The sequence below is a fragment of the Oryctolagus cuniculus genome, chromosome 1, assembly GCF_051225735.1.
Source record: "Oryctolagus cuniculus isolate XC-2025 breed Fujian yellow rabbit chromosome 1, ASM5122573v1, whole genome shotgun sequence".
Classification (NCBI taxonomy): Eukaryota; Metazoa; Chordata; class Mammalia; order Lagomorpha; family Leporidae; genus Oryctolagus; species Oryctolagus cuniculus.
Window position 1 is genome coordinate 87,828,817 of NC_142867.1, and position 16,612 is coordinate 87,845,428.

General features: G+C 42.7%; 1 protein-coding gene across 1 annotated transcript in view; it reads right to left on the bottom strand.

Moving 5' to 3' along the window:
• Window positions 1–16,612, bottom strand: part of MAML2 (mastermind like transcriptional coactivator 2) — a 379,493-nt gene that overhangs the window by 214,827 nt on the left and 148,054 nt on the right. The gene's annotated exons all lie outside the window — the stretch shown is intronic.

Sequence of the window (16,612 nt, forward strand, 5' to 3'; positions counted from 1 at the left end):
TCTGATCCAGCTCCCTGCTAATGTGCCTGGGAAAGCAGTGGAAGATGGCCCAAGTGCAATGGCCCCTGCCACCCATGTGGGCGACCTGGATGGAGTTCCAGGTTCCCGTCTTCAGCCTGGCTGAGCCCCAACTATTGTGGGCATTTGGGAAGTGAACCAGTGCATGGAAGATTTTTTTGTCTCTCCCTCTCTGTGTGTGTAACTTTGCCTTTCAAATAAATAAATATTTAAAAAAAGAAAAGGAGAAAAATGGTCCTGGCTTTGTTGAACTTAGAGTCTAATTTGGAATAGACACACCATTCATGGTCCTATTTCTGGCCATAGAGGCCTGAAGGAGCCAGAGTTACATATGTAAAACAGGCGTGGAAATGTATCAGAAGCATGTCATTTTTACTGAAAGTCTCTCCAGATATACTGTTGCTTTAACTCTTGATTGAACCATAAAAGTGTAGTCACCGCCAAATTGCATGGTGTTCTCAATTACTTGAGTTCAGTTGTCACTGGCAGGAGGCCCTTTGAGGATTATGAATCATTACCTATACCATGTTATTAAATGGGAAAATACGTTATAATAGAATGTGTCTGTCAATTTTCAGGGACATTACAGTCCCCTGGGAACTGAACTGAATCACAAGAGGAGAAGGATGACACAGTAGAGAGGCAGCAAAGCAGGTGATATGTGAGTTCATTTCTCTTCACAACTTACATGGTAATGAGGCCGTTTTTATCCAAAATAGCATTAGTAGCATTTGCAGACAACTATCCAAATGACAGGCCACTGCCAAAATTACAAGGCTTGTCGATGTTTCATACTCAGAAGCTGACAACGTGGGGGGACAGGTTTTTATTTGGAACTGAATCTTTCTAGGCCATAAAATACACCCAGAAATACACCCTCCTTCCTGGGGAAGCTGCAAGGACACGGAGTCTGTTTCTATGATTTTCAACTATCTTTGTATCTGATCTAAACATTTATCCTGAAATGATTAGCAACTCCAAGCTGACATTTCATTAAAATGACAAACATAAACAATAGAACAGGGTGAAAAAAGAAGAGAGAAAAGAAGATAGAACTTGGGAGTAATTAATTTCTTCATGTTGGAAAACACAGACAGTGATATGTGTGAGGGGATTTTTGAGGGAAGCAGGAAAAACTGAGTTTCTTGAGACCTAGCTCGCTCGCTCGCTCTGTGTGTGTGTGTGTGTGTGTGTGTGTGTGTGTGTGTAAAAACAAGACTCTACATCTGGGATATAACTTAAACCCTGATGAGAGCTATCATTTTTAATTCTCTAAATTTAAGAAAATAATAAATTGCACTATTAAAATAGTGTTTTCTTAGGGGCATTGTATTTTTTTTGGCTGACATACCCAGGCTGAGACATCAACACCTACATAAACTGTGGGAAAACACATTAAAGGTGATTATGGAAACAATAAAAGACATCAGTGGATCTATGCAACTCTCTTGGACGGACGGTGTTCCAGGGAGGATGAAAGATGCGGGCCTCGATTCTGTGATAAACTGGTGTCGGCAGCAATGATGAGACAGGTGCCTTATTTTTAATGCCCGTGGAGAGAGAGCAGGCACACAGCACTGCCGGAGTGAAGGGCCACCTCTCTGAAATCACCCCTGACTTTGATGAGGAGGCAGAGCCAGGAGTGGCACTATTACATTTGATCTGAAGAGTTAAATTCTCCCTCAGCTAGCCTTTGGGGGTGACCTTAGCATGCTATAAGTCACCAGCCCCAGAGAAACAGCGGCTAATCCCTGGCGTCTATCAGGATGTGGCTGCAGGAGTGATTCCCTGTAATGCGAAAAATGGAGCAAGGGCAACCAGTCGCGGAAAGCTACCAACACCGCGAGGCCTCAGAGGATGTCTCAAGCCAGCTTTCATCAAGCTTCATGGTGGGAAACATAAAAACATACGCAGCTGCAGCACAATAGCATATGTATCGTCACCAGTGTTCCAAGAGGTAGGTGTAAACTGTCTCCTATGCTTCTCTGGGTGTGTCTGGTACCCGGTTTTGTTGTTAACTTGAACACGGGGTAGGTGTGAGGATGAACAAAAGGATCAGGGGATTTCTTGGCAGCCCAGTCTCTCCTAAAATGACACAGCTATCGGGGAAGAAGATAATGCTCTGCGGAATTCTAATTTGGACCCTCTCCTGAAAGAAGAATCCAATTTTAATCATCATTGCCCGATGAAATGGTCAGCCTTGCAGCGCTGCAGGCTGTACACATGCCTGAATTTGATTAGACAGCATCCGAGAAAGGGTTCATCTGCCTTTGTCTCTGAGTGCTTAAGTCTGTGTCTGTCAAGCCCGTAGTCTTCTGCCTGACATTATATTTCTGCCCAGCAACATAGAGCTGCATGTTGTGACAATGACCTTACCTTGCAAACACCTTTCAAACGAAATGTCTGGTTCACCAGGGCTCATTATAACTAGATATGCCAACTGTTAGCCTTCAATCTAAAGACAGAGAAAGAGTCTGGATGTCCAAAAGGAAGTGGATGAATAGACGTTACAGAAGCCAGAGATTGGAGAAAATACCCAGGGTCAAGTCACAATATCAAAAGGGAAAATATGAGTTCAGGGACCCCAGCTTTCTTCTTTTTCTCTTTACCTTGTAATCCAGTCTCTTATTTATTTAACCCCTACCTCAAAACTAATAATAACCTCTCACAATTTCTCCATTTACCCAACTAAGCCTATATAACATTGATAATGGGATCAGATAGCTAGGACTCAAATCCTTCACTAACCAGCCTGTGACTCTGGACAAGTTATTTCTGCCCCAGGTCTCTGGAGCTTGACTGATATTTCAGGCTTTGGGGGCTACAAAACAAATATGAAAAAACCAAAGGAGAGCAATCCATCACCCCTATCCTAGGTTGTCTTAGTACATGTAGCTTAGGATACACCTAGCAAGCTACCAAGATCCAACATGCTCTTGTCCCTCCCACCCCCCCCCCCCAACTCCCCACACCCTGCCCCATGCCTCCTGGTCTCTCTCAGAACACCTTTTCACTTACTGATATGTCTGACCCATTCTCTCACGAGTTTTTCCTCTCACTATCGGGCAGGTGCCCACCCACGCTTCAATCAGTGGCCACCCTGGCCAACCAAGAGCTTGGCGTTGCTTTCAGAGACTCCAGAAAGGACTATCATTTGGAATAAGAGTGTAGGGAAAGGTAGGTACCATAACCACAGTGACTACAAAATCTCCAAGTTCCAGTCTAAAACTAGGCATCTATGGCTTTGAGGAATAAGGTTTCAGATCTGCTTTTAGAATAATATATAACAAGAGAAGGGTTTAGAATACAAGGCCTCATGTGGGCCATAATGATACCTAAGAAGGAAAAGGAAGGCTGTGGCAGGTATGTGACATATTGTATATGCTGAAAGAACTGAAACAATGACTCCATTTCTGAACTCCTCTGCCTGTGTGAGTTTGACTCTCCTATCCCAAGAAGTAGGGTGTGTTCCTTGCCCTCAGACCAGAGTCAGGACATGTGACCGCTCTGCCATCAGATTAAAGAGGAAGTGATGCTACATGACTTCCAAAAGGACACAGCTGCTCCGGCTCTCTTAGGGGATACTCATGCTCAGGACCCACCTATGACATTGTGAAGAAGCCCAGGTCACAGAGACAGGCCAGATGAAGGTATTTTGGCCAACAGCTTCAGTTAAAGTCTTAGACAGCAGCCAGCATCTATCACCAAATGTGAGCCAGCCTTCGGATGACTCTACCTCCCCAGGCTGCAAGCTGAAGAGCAGGAGCCAAGAGACGCCCACTTCAGCCTGAATCTTGCCCAAATTATGGGCTCAAGGGCAAAAATAAATGTGGTCATTATTTTCTTAAGTCACAAAGCTTTGTGGTAATTTCTTATACTTACTGAGTATTCCACTGTCAATGCTAGAATTTTGTCTAAAAAGAAGGTAGGCTGGGGCAGGCATTGTGGTGTACCTCGTTAAGCAGGCATGCCATATTGAAATGCCTGTTGGAGACCAGGTTACTCCACTCCTGATCCAGCTTTCTGTTAGTGCATTGCCATGCAGATGATGCTTCAAGTGCTTGGGATTGGATGGAGCTCCTGAGTCCTGCTTTGGCTTGGTCTGACCCTGGCTGTTGTAGGCATCTGGAGAATGAACCATTGGAGGGAATATCTGTCTCTCTGTCTCTCCCTCTCCTTTGCTCTGTCAAATAGACAAAAATATTTCTAAACAGAATACAGATGAACTAGAAAAAAAAATCCCAAGTCTAGTGGTTGAGTATTAGGGTCCTAATAAGGACCTATATTAATAAGGATTATCTGTGTGGCTGCTCCTTCCATTAGGGGATAATCAGGAGTTGGCTATCCTCTACAGCACAACTATTTCCTCCTTTACAATGAGATAAAATTTATTTTTGAGTTAGACCTACACAAACATCAAAGCTGGCACATCTGGTGCAGCTATTGTAACAATCAAGAAAATCTTCCATTGCTAGGAAGACCTTCCTTTATTTTCTTCTTTCTTTGTCCTGCTACCCCCCATCAAATCTTTACAGCATGAATTGATTTTCCACCTATTTGACATGATTACCCTTTTCAGAGTTAAACCACAAACGAGGGCATTGCTACTAGAAGTTGGTTAACTTCAACTAACATTTGCTAAGCACAGAATGTGGTTAGTGGTTTCATTTACAATACTTCACTTAATCCTCATAATAGCTCCACCATGCTCATGTCATTATTACTAGTGTATAGATGAGAAAGGTAAAAGTCAAAGTAGTTAAGCATATTGTCCATAGTAGCCTACCTAGTAAGAAGGCAGACTTGGGATTGAAACCCAGGGTCTGCTGCAAGCAAGCTGTGCTTTTCCTTTCAACACGCTCCCAGCCCAGAATGTTTTATCTTGTTGGAGAAAAAATGGTGTGGGCATTTTCTTACCTTTTCCCAGAAGAACAGATTTTTAAATCATACCAGTTAATCATGATGCAGCAACAGGAAATTCTTTGGAAGGTCTTTATTCTCAAACATCTTCTCCCAAGATATTTTATATTCAACATATCAGTTTATATTTTCCAAGGTCATGAATTTTGCCTATGTTTTATGAATCAACTTTAGTTTTTAGAAAAGCTTTAGGTTTATAGAAAAAGTGCACAGAAATTACATGTAGTGCCATAGATCCCTCCCTACAAACTTTGCATGTTAATATTTTCTCTGTTTTTACAACCTAATAGAAATGCTTTTTAAACATTGCTGTTGTGGGGCCGGCATTGTGCCTGCAATGCTAGCACCCCATATGGGCAACAGTTCAAATCCCAGCTGCTCCACTTCCCACACAACTCCCTGTTAACGCACATGGGAAAGCAGTGGAAAATAGCCTAAGTGTTTGAGCCCCTGTACCCACATGGGAAACTCAGATGAAGCTCCTGACTCTTGGCTTTGCCCTTGCCCAGCCCTGGCCATTGTGGCCATATTTCTTGCCCCTCTGTAACTCTGCCTTTCAAATAAATTTAAAAATAAAAATATTTTCAAAAAAATTCCTGTTGTACCTTTTACTCTTCTATTCTATAACTGAAGTGACCATACATTTATGACAGTTGTACGTAGGACTCAGAAATAAATCTTTAGGCTTGCTTTTTTGGACCAATTATGGAGAAACGTGGTAGGGGCTGCAAGTTTGCATTTGCCCCTGTGGAGTAGGGAGAGATTATGCAGTAGGTTCTGTCCTTGGAGAATGGGTACTCCAAGGCGGGCACTGTACTTCTCATCATTGACCAGGCCCAGAGAGGTGCCGAGGGACAACATCAGAAAATAATACATGAACCATGCATAAAGGAGATTTCAACACTTTATAATTCATAGTCTATGTTAAACCTTGTATTCCTCATGGAATGCAAAGGACTCTGTTTATGGCTGTGATGCCTATATCGGTCCAATATTTTAAAGATTTGTTTGAAGATTAAAAAAATTTCCATAGACTTTTTTTTTTCCCTTTGGCACTAAATCGGTTTGGGAAGGTTTGTGATTCTTTCCCCAGTGGAGCTGTCGTAGGAAGATACACAGAGACTGAGTCCCTCCCTCGGGCTCTTTATGTTTTACTGGTCCAACTGACATCCAAACGCACTACAGGAAGACTTTGCGTGCCCTGATTTCAAGAAGTTGATGAGGTGTGCGAGTGAGAAATGGTCCGCAGAGGCTGAGCTGCTCTCAGTGGAGCTGCTCCTCACGGCAGCGACTAAGCTCCTGGAGGGACCGCCATCCTCCACCCTGCAGCCTGACAACCTCGGGCCCTCTGGTTACACACAGCTGTCAGAAAGAATGCAACTTGGCAGGAATCGGCCTTCGAGAAAAGGAACAGCAAAGTGTTAAAAGCAGGGTGCTTTCTCTCAGCTCAACAGCTGCGAGCTGCCCAGGTGCCACACGGCAGGTCTCTGTCGTTCTAGCCTGTTTCCAATCTGTTTTCACAGGTGCGCGCCTACGAGGGTGGTGTCTCTCAGGGAGCCTTGACCACGTTCACGGGGGCTGAGCACTGGGTCTTCCACAGGAAAACATTGCTGTCAAGGAAATTACTCATGACGGGAAGGATGTTTGTGCCAGTTCCCCAGCCCTGTCCATACAGTCACTGCTACTAGTTTGGGGTCTAAATCCTATGTGGGCTGCAGGCCGGCAGCAGTGGCATCACGTGGAAGTCTGCAGACTCTCGAGCTCCGCCCCCAGACTTGCTGAATTAGAAGCTGGCTTCAACAGGATTCTCAAGTGATTTGCATGCGAGGGCTGGGGGTTCCTCAAATCTGAACGTGCATATGAAGACTGGACTTGGGCGTTGGAACCTGTGTGTATTTCACCACTTTCTGATCTCCCAGCCCGCTGTTCTGGTCTTTGTTTTTTCCATATTTTTCTTAGCCTTGATAGCTGGCATCTGTTTTATCCTGTGCTACAATCCAGATGGGGCACAGTGCAAGTGTGTATGCATAGCATCAAGTCCTGGTGCAGGGCGGCTCAGTTGAAAGAGGCTTAGGAATACAAAAATCTCAGCCCCCATCTCCCAGCCCTACTGCATCAGAATCCGCATTTTTAACAAGACCGATGATTCACATACACATTACGGTCTGATAAGCCCAGATGTATAGAACCCACAAGTTCCTCCTTTCTGATAGATTGCACAGTTTACTTTCTTGCTTTAATAAGCTGCATCAGATACCTGCACACTAGAGGAAATTATACAGCAATACAGCATAATTAGGTTTTGCTCCTAAATGGATTATATATTAGCTTTTACAAATTGCCTATCAAATCACAGGAGAACCAGGGCAGTTCTTGGAGTCCCTGGGAAGAGCAGAAGCACACAACTGTGTTATAAAAGTGACATGGGGCTAGAAAGAGAAGCTGATAGAGTAATTATTTTGTGACTGTTAGCTACCATGGTAAGTAACTCACATGCCTCATCTCATTTTCACACAGTACGGAGGAAGGGTCATTATCCGTATTTCTAGAGGAGAAGCGGATCTGGAGGGCTTGAGATCACTTGCCCAAGGTCACACGGTCTGTGAACATCAGCAAGGCACTTTGAAGCCAAGAGTACCTGACTTCAGATCCTGACCCCTTAATAACTATAGTTTACTGCCCCTCCTGAAAAGGGGGCATTCTACTCGGAAGCCGCTACAAGTGAGGGTATCACAAGCACACTGCCATTTTATCAGTGCTGGCAGATGCAAAGGAACAGGTTTGACTCATTTTAACATTGTGGCTTAACGGAGTTGGAGTCCCGGCTCCCTCTCCGAGCTAGCTCTCTGCTGAGGTACAACCTGGGAAGCTTCAGGGGCTGGCTCCACTGCTTGCATCTCTGCACCTCTGTGGGAGACCCGAAATGACTCAGCCCTGTCTGTTGCAGGCATTTGGAGAGTGTAGCAGCAGATGGAAGATTCACCCTTTTTGTCTTTCAACTAACTAACCAACTAACCAAGTATTTTTTTTAAACTATGGCTTAAACTAAGAAATGAGAACAGAGACCAGAGCCCTTGCTGCGACTTCCTCAGACTTCCCTGGTGCCTGGAGGTAGGTTCCCTTAGCCTCATTTCACACTGCTGGTGTGTTCAGGGGCCCTCTGAGGGGCCTTTCCTACCTCTATAAATCACACTGCTTCTGCACACTCATTTGGTTGCCCCTCTGTAACTTCCTTAGAAGTTCAGTGTGATCACTAAATGAGATGATCCATAAAGTGCAGTGCAGGGAGGTGGTTAATAAAAGCCCCTTTCATCTAGTCATTATTGATCAAATATAGATTCCGGGTTGCTATTTTTTCTCAAACTTCCAATTTAACCCATAACCCATACCCAAACAAATGTATCTGGTATCTCCTTGTCACTTATCAGGCACTCTAGAAATATCCGTATTTTAAAATGAAGTGAACAAACAAATGAAGGAGGCCATAAACTTAGCTTCTTTTTAGGAATCATTGCTGACACTCTCCAGATTGTTCTGGAAGGAAACGAACGAACTGCCTGTAGCATTTACCCAGTGACTAAGGACTTTTAAATGGCATTGTTGTGTGCAGGAATATCCTACGTGTGACTGTCCTCCTCCTCTGCCCGGACACTCTTCACACCAGGCTGTGGACAAAGCACCCAGCAGCATCTGTTCCTGAATCCAGCACAGTGCATACTGCTGAATTCGGCCGGCATTTGGTCGGGCAGTCACGTGGGAGAGGTATCCTTCGCCGCTCGGTAAATGGAGTTGTCCCTCTGATGTTTCTGACTTGGCAGTGAAATCTTAGTAACCGGAGTCATCGCTATAGCACCCTGCTATTTAATCTTTGCGGGAAAGTGATGAAAACAGACCTCACTTGTACGAGCACTCTTAGGTTGAGTAAAAGCAATGTGGGAAAAAAGTCGCCAAGTTTGTGCTTAGAAACAAGCACATGTTTGAAATCTTAGCTTTCTTTCTCTCAAGCTTTCCCAAGTTGGAAGCTGATGACACAAATACAAAAGTCTGATTTAACCGTCTCCTACACCCTTCAGAGGCAGCAACCTTTACAATAGTCTTAGCTTGAACAGCAAATGGGAAGCCAACAAATCTCTCCCTGCCCCCATGCTTTCCCCAGCCATCTAGATACTTGGGCAATCCTTCCCTTCCCGGGGAGGGGGGGGGGGGGCGACTGTGGAGAATTAGTTTATTGACTCATAATTAAGAACTTCTGATGGGAAAACCAGTCAACAGGGAAAGATGGCTGGGGGTGGGGAGGTGTCCCACAAGCACAGAGAGAGAGACCAGATAGTCTTATTAGGGAAAGGACAACAAACAGGAACAAGGAGACCTTGGCGAAGAAAAGGTCGACGAAAACACAAAGTTCGTGACATGAACTTCACGGCCTTTTTTGAGGAAGTCAATCTTATTTTTCTCCATAATCTGTAACGAGCAGGCAAGAGGTGTCTGCACGGCTCGAAGGTTCGGGGAGTGTGTGAGCGAGTGAGAGCGTGCGTGGGAGGGGACTGACAATGGAAATTTGGTGGTGAACGCAGAGAGTGTGGGTAGAAGGAGAAAAGCACATGCGAAACGCTTTTGAAAGGAAATGTCACAGGAAGAACGTATGAGGCGGCATTCTGGGTGCTTAGCAGAACGGCATCAAAACTGCCTTGCATTTCTGCAACAATAAAAACAAATCCTGCTCAACAAGTAAGCAAGAGATTTTCAATGCCTCAAGAGCTGCCGGTGAGAACAAGCACTCCTGGAATTCATCTTATTAGCAAAGAGAAGATACTAGTTCAGTGCTAGGGGCTGGGTTTTTTTCTACATCTGGTTCCACTCCTAGACGTGACCACCTCTGCATCCCTTATTCTCCTGCCATATCTAGTTTAATACAGGAGATGATTTCCCTCTTGCTGCCCTGAGGTATGATTTGATGAGCGTGTGGTAATGCATATGAAATAGATTTCCATTATCCGATTAAGGCCAATAGGACCTAATCTAGACTTCTTAGTGAACTAGCTTTTTTTTTTTTTTCTTGAACAACAACAACAAAAGAGTAGCCATATTGTATGGCAAAGGTTTTGTGCTTATTTACTACCTATCTTTACAAATTATCGTAGTGTTTTTAATTATCAAGAGTTACTCTCAGGAAAAGAGTCCTTTATAGCTCATTAAAAATGTTTTAAATTCTCCATCGGAAACCTCCGAAACAAGCTTAAACACTGTTGTAGAGTAGACTGAATAGAAAAGTAGTCCCCTACCACTGTGACTAATTTCAGGTAATTGAGAATCTACAGCTTAAAAACTGCAGCACAACTGGTTAATTTGTGACAGTGAATCTGGTTTTCTACCGACAGATCTACTAATTCACATTATGTTTCATCAGATCCAGTCTGTAGATATATGATGTAAGCTATCAGAAGTCCCACTTGTTATCTTATTTCTTGGCCACTTTGATCTGGTTATTTAGATCTGATCGTAGGTGTCTTTGTGATGAATTATCCAGGAACTTGTGTGGGAAATGAATTCCTAATTCAGAAAAGAATCTCTCACAAGAGGAAATAGCTTAAAACACTGGAGGTAAATATATATATATATATATATTTTTCATTCAGTTGGCTTAGTTTGTTGTTATTATTATAAAATATTAATGATTAAAATAAATTTTCTTCCAAAGCTCAAAGCCAAAACATACTATGACTGCATATGACTTAGGTTAATGGAAGTTAATGGTGCATGTTACTAGATGACATCAAGAAAAGAAAAGAAAAAAATGTAATTCCCATTTTTCTTACTTTCTATTACAAGGAAATGATTTTGTGTTGAAAATGTGTTACAAGGAAATTTTTAAAAGCCACCATGGATGAAACTATGCTAAAAGAATGCTGTTTTTTTTTTTTCAAAAAAATTATTTTACTTATTTTGAAAGGCAGAGTTACAGCGAGAGAGAGAAAGAGAGGGAGACACAAAGAGGGAGGTCTTCCATCTGCTGGTTCACTCCCCTAATGGCTGCAACTACTTGTGCTAGGCCAGGTCCAAGCTAGAAGCCAGGAGATTCCTCCAGGTTTCCTACATGAATGCAGGGGCTCAAGGACCTGAGCCATCCTCCGCTGCTTTTCCAGGCACATCAGCAGGGAGCTGGACTGGAAGCGGACCTGGCGCTGCAGGTGGTGGCTTAACCTTCTATGCCACAGTATCGACCTTGATATTTTAGTTTTAGTGATGAACCTGAACTAGGTATATCCTTGCATACAAGATAACAGATTGTTTGCATGAAGAAGGAACCTGGGGAGGGGTTGGCAGAAGACAAACATGTGCCAGGCAGTGGTCCAGGCTTCATAAGCATTACCTCATTTAACCCACCCAATAACAACTCTAGAAAGCAGGTATTGTTGCATTGAGGGGGTGTGCCTGTGAGAAGCTTTAATGGATATGTCCAGGACCACACCATTCATTAGTGAGGGGGGAAAGTTGCATTGTGAACTCCAGGTCTGCTTTACCACAGAATCTGTGATCATACTGGCCACCTCTTTTATATAAACTTGCAATGGGTCACACATCCACATCTAGAGCTGATTCACAAAAGAACAACCCATACAGGTCTTATTAAGTAGGCTGTGTAGCTGACCTCTTCCCAGGCTTGTTCACTATTTTGTGTCTATGACTTAGTGAAATTTGTGAAAGCATGTGTGATACATTTATTCATGACATGGAGCTGGGACCACTGAGAAATATCTGGGGTAACAGAATCAGAATCAAAATCTCAATAAACTGAAACCATAAGTCAACCCTAAAAAGATGACATTTAATAGGGATAAATGAAAGTCCCTGTACTTGGACATAAAATATCAATTATACAAGATGAATGGGATTGAAAAGATGCAATCTAGCAGGTGCTCATGTGTAAAAGGATTTAATTCAAGTCATCAAAATTTTACTGAGGTGCTATTCTAAAGCAGACAGTGGAGTATAGGAGGTTTTAATTGGGTGATCTCATTAGTAATTTTATAATGTAGCTGCTAAAACAAGCAATATTATCTGAGGTTGACACTTGTAGGGTTACTCTTCCTTTGCTCTGCTCTGATGAAACTGTACTGGAACATAGTGGTCGGTTCTGCATACAACCTTCTACCAGAGGGATTGGCAACCTGAAGCTAGTTCATAGGCTATGCAGGTTTCCTGCATGGAGAGAAAGGCTGAACCACTGTTATGTAAGAAACACGGAAAGGCCTGGGCTTCACATTCATGTGGGATTGAGTCTTCTGCCAAGTCCAGGGCCATGGCTGACAGCAGAGCAGGGCACCAAAACGGGAGTAGCAGCGGGGCAGGTAGAGAACCAGGTGGTTTCTGGGGAAGATGGGATCTGCTGTCACTTTTGAGAAAAGGTGCATGTCACACTTGCCGCCCCTCCATGGCCAGGTCCTTAGAACACACACACACCGCTGTGGCCCTTCATAAGAAGTGTCCTTGTGCTGGATCTGGTTTGCAAACAGGTTTCGGGAAGAAGGATCCCACCAGATAAAAAGTCCTAGATCAGGAGCGAATGTCACAGGATACAGATTTCTAAAATGTACAAAGACTTCTACAGATGTACCCGATCATAAGAATCCATGAACCTAAGGAAAATGGAGATTATCTTTGATGAGGCATTTTGTGATTTTTATAATCATACCCATGTCTTCCATGCTAAGTCTTGCTAGGACAGCTAAACCAGGTTTAAAGATAATTGCTCTCAAAAGATCAGGAAGAATTTTATCTCTAAGCTAGCAGCCACTGGAATGACCCCTTCTAGCGATTCCCAGACTTCAAATTATCAGGAGGCAGAAGACGATGGCCTCTAGTCTTATTAAGGGCAGCAGGTTATCCATACTTGGGATGACCTATACTTGGGACATATGCCAGCATGAATGATCAACTACAAGACATTGCCCAGTGACCGTGAATCATGGAGATTTACCTGGCTTGCTTCACACAGGCTGTCTGACCCTGCCTTTGAGTGCATCAGAATTGAATTATTTAAAAATCGGAATTCTGGTAGACCATAAGCCTCAGAATATTTTACAAGATTGTAAACTCCAGGAATCACATCTTCAGTGCACCATTAAAACCCAGGTAAGTGGTTCAGAAACCATTTTATTTATTGTTTGAGTGGGGCCTTCTTCCCTCGATTAAAATATGATGTCAAGGGAATGGGAATTGTGTGGCACTGTGCTTCCCCAGCTAGAAAGACACTGTCAGTTTAATCAGAGTGCAATACTCACTTGGCGGAACACCATACTGAAGGCATGCTGAACGTTTGTGAGCTATTCCTTAGTATAACATCTTTAACTCCATAAATGAGAAGAAATGGTAATAAAACAGCTAATCCTATGAGGCTCAAAAAGACAAATTGTATTTTCTGGAACATATACAAAGCCGCGATGTATTTACCAAGTTCAAATGAAGCACTCTTGCTTGTAACACAATGGAAATTTCTCTTTGAAGAGCAACATGCATTACTTTTGTTTTTGTTATGCATTCAAGGAACATATATTTGACTTGGCCATTGACTTTACCCAGACAGGCTCCCCGTTTTAGTTTGTGTATACTGCTTTGACTTGTATTTCAAGAAACCTAACAGAAGCAGCTGACAAGTTCCACTATGCGATCTATCCTTACTTTCTTTTTTCCTTTCCTATTCTCACTGTGGCTGTGACTGCAGAGGGGAAGAGGGCCCAGAGAAAGAGGATGCACGCCTCCTGCTATTTGGACCCAAGCGCCTTTCTAACATTCTTCTTCCTGTTTGCCTAAATGGAACCCAAAGAGACAATGCAAAGGCCTATTCAGAAAACAGTAAAAAACTGGCTGCAAAATAAGACACAAAAGATGGTAGCCAAGGAAATAAAGGCTGCGGCTCTGGAATAAAAGGCTGGCTATCAGTTCAATAAATTCTTACAGGGGTCGGTGCTGTGGCATAGTAGACTGAGTCTTCACCTGTGGCGCCAGCATCCCATTAGGTGCCAGTTCGTGTCCCGGCTGCTTCTCTTCCAATCCAGCTCTCGGCTATGGCCTGGGAAAACTGTGGAAGATGGCCCAAGTGCTTGGGCCCCTGCACTCACATGGGAGACCCAGAAGAAAAGCTCCTGGATCCTGGCTTTGGATCAGCCCAGTTTAGCCGATGCGGTCATTTGGGGAGTGAACCAGTGGATGGAAGACCTCTCTGTCTCACCCTCTGTCTGTCTGTAACTCTGCCTCTCAAATAAATAAATATTTAAGATAAATAAATAAATAAATAAGTAAATAAATAAATTGTTATAAACACATGGTCAATTGAGTTAGAAGCCATAGTGGCAGGGTGGGGAGTGGAAGGTGTAGATTAACTATACTTGTTGAGCTATTTTACTAATGGGTCAATTTGGTCTCAGTGTTTGAACTTGTAATACTGTGGATATATAGAAAAGACCATATCTGAATAGTCAAAGTCAGGGTATGAATTTAAGGCATAACCCAGATGATTTGGGAAATGGAGTCGGTGTGGTCTCATATTCTGTAGTTTGACTCACTCCCATGTTTTAATTTGCTCCCTAATTTCCTGTTTCATTTTGTTTGAACAGAAAGCAAGCCACCTCAATGCAAAGACGTTCACTGCAAGGAGAGAATCAATTTGCTAGATTCAATCATTTGCTCTCTTTAGTTTACATTAGGTTGGATGGGATAAAATCTAGAAAATCTACAAGTAAAAGAACCATATTTTGAAATGCTTTCTTTTGTTCACATGAGCTAAATGCATCTCCTCTTTATTAGCCAAAGGCACAAGAACTAAATACGAAATTCCTTGGGGAAACATGTTGCTATAGGGCTGAGCCCATTGGCTCCTTTCCCTTCCTATTCTCAGGAAGAAAAGACACAGAAGGGAAAGCATTAAAATCCTTCTGAGGTTCAATTCATGATCCCTCCCTGCCCCTCAACCTCTCCAGCTTCTGTGACATTTAAAGGAACACTGTCAAATAGGTGAGGTTTTATATTTAGAAGGAAGAGGTTTAAAAGTGCCAGCTGACAACACATATAATTTTATAATATATATGCTTGGAAAACAGATTAAAAATAGACCTTGAAGTGTTTTTTTTTTTTTTTTCTGATTGTCCCTATGTGGACAAAATGAAATTGGAAGATCTACATATTCTGCACAGAATACACGTCCAGGCTATATAAACCAATTTTTTTTACTTCACATTTCCCCTTAATTCTAGGTTTTTTTTTCCCCCTTTCTATTGACTTGACCTCTGCTACTGATCATTCACACACTCAAATTAAAGAAAAACCAAAAGAGTGCTTCTCTCTGCAGAGCCCTATAAGCCACAGATGATTGCCACAGTGCCTGTTAGTTTCCCCCATGTTTACAGAAACAAGCCAACGTGCTGCTTGACAGTGCTGAGGATCTCATGTGCAGGAGGAAAAGTATTTTCCCCAGAGCCCTCACAGGGAGTGAGTGGCCAGACGAAGAAGGCTTTCGGGAAGGACCCATGAACGGTGGAGTTCTCCATTTCCTGCAGTAGGAAAATGCGGAGGAAGAGAAGTGTGATTCTTTCATCAGTTCAGGAACTTAGAAAACTAAATTACGCATTCTCCATGCCTTCTGGGTGTATGCTTCACCAAGGAAATGTTGACTAATCTCTGCTACCAAACACACAGACAGAAAGCAGAAAAACAGTGAGGCACTACTTACTAGGATCCAACAGAAGTAAGGTGAAATCTGCACCAAGAATCAGCCAGGACATGGCCATCACAGTTTGGTGGAGCTGCACGTGGGATTTATATACTCGGAAATGGGATATTAGAAGTGTATCTGAAAATTATACTCTGATTTCCAAACTATTCTTAAGGCAGCAACAACTGTCTGTTCTACCATCTTTCCTCTCTTGTTGATTTATAAGTCGCCAAAGAGTTAATATTCTCTCTCTCTCCCTTAATCCCTACAGCAAGTAGGTTAATGATTAATTGTACCAGTGGGTTTTGTTTATAGAACTGAAACACTGTCATTATAACTCTCTGATCATCTGTACATTTTAGATTGTATAATTTCATAGCACAGGTCTACAGGAAAGATGCACAAACGGAGAATTTAAAAGAAAACAATCATCTTGTTAAAGAGTAAATGTAGGTTAAAAAAGTGACTATTGTTAATTCATGCTTTGGGCACAAATTATTAGAGACTGCATGCTTTTAAAGCAAAAGGGAGGAGACAAGAAGATTATTGTTCATGTATTTTCTTGCAAGCAATCAGGAAAATAATCATTCACCCCAGTTTCTTCGTTAATTTTCATTCATGGAAAGATTTGTTACTTCCAATCAGCTGTAAAAAAGGACTCTGTTTAAAAACTGTTTTCAAGGTGACGACTGTTTGGGGCTGCACAAACATAAGACGTCTCCTGTTGGAGAAATGGTGTCTTATCTCAGTGGATGCCAACTTTCTGACAGTCCGTGGATACCAAGTAGAGACCTGTGCAACAAAATATAGGGATGGACCACTGAAGTCAACCAGTGGTCATGCAAATGTAGTGCTGTGTGTCTTGCCTATTTAAGGGGATTACTAGAATCCCATAGTAGCTCTAGTGGATAACAGGATGCTCTATCCCCAGGCTGGCAGCAGGAGGTCCACTCCTAAATCTGAATT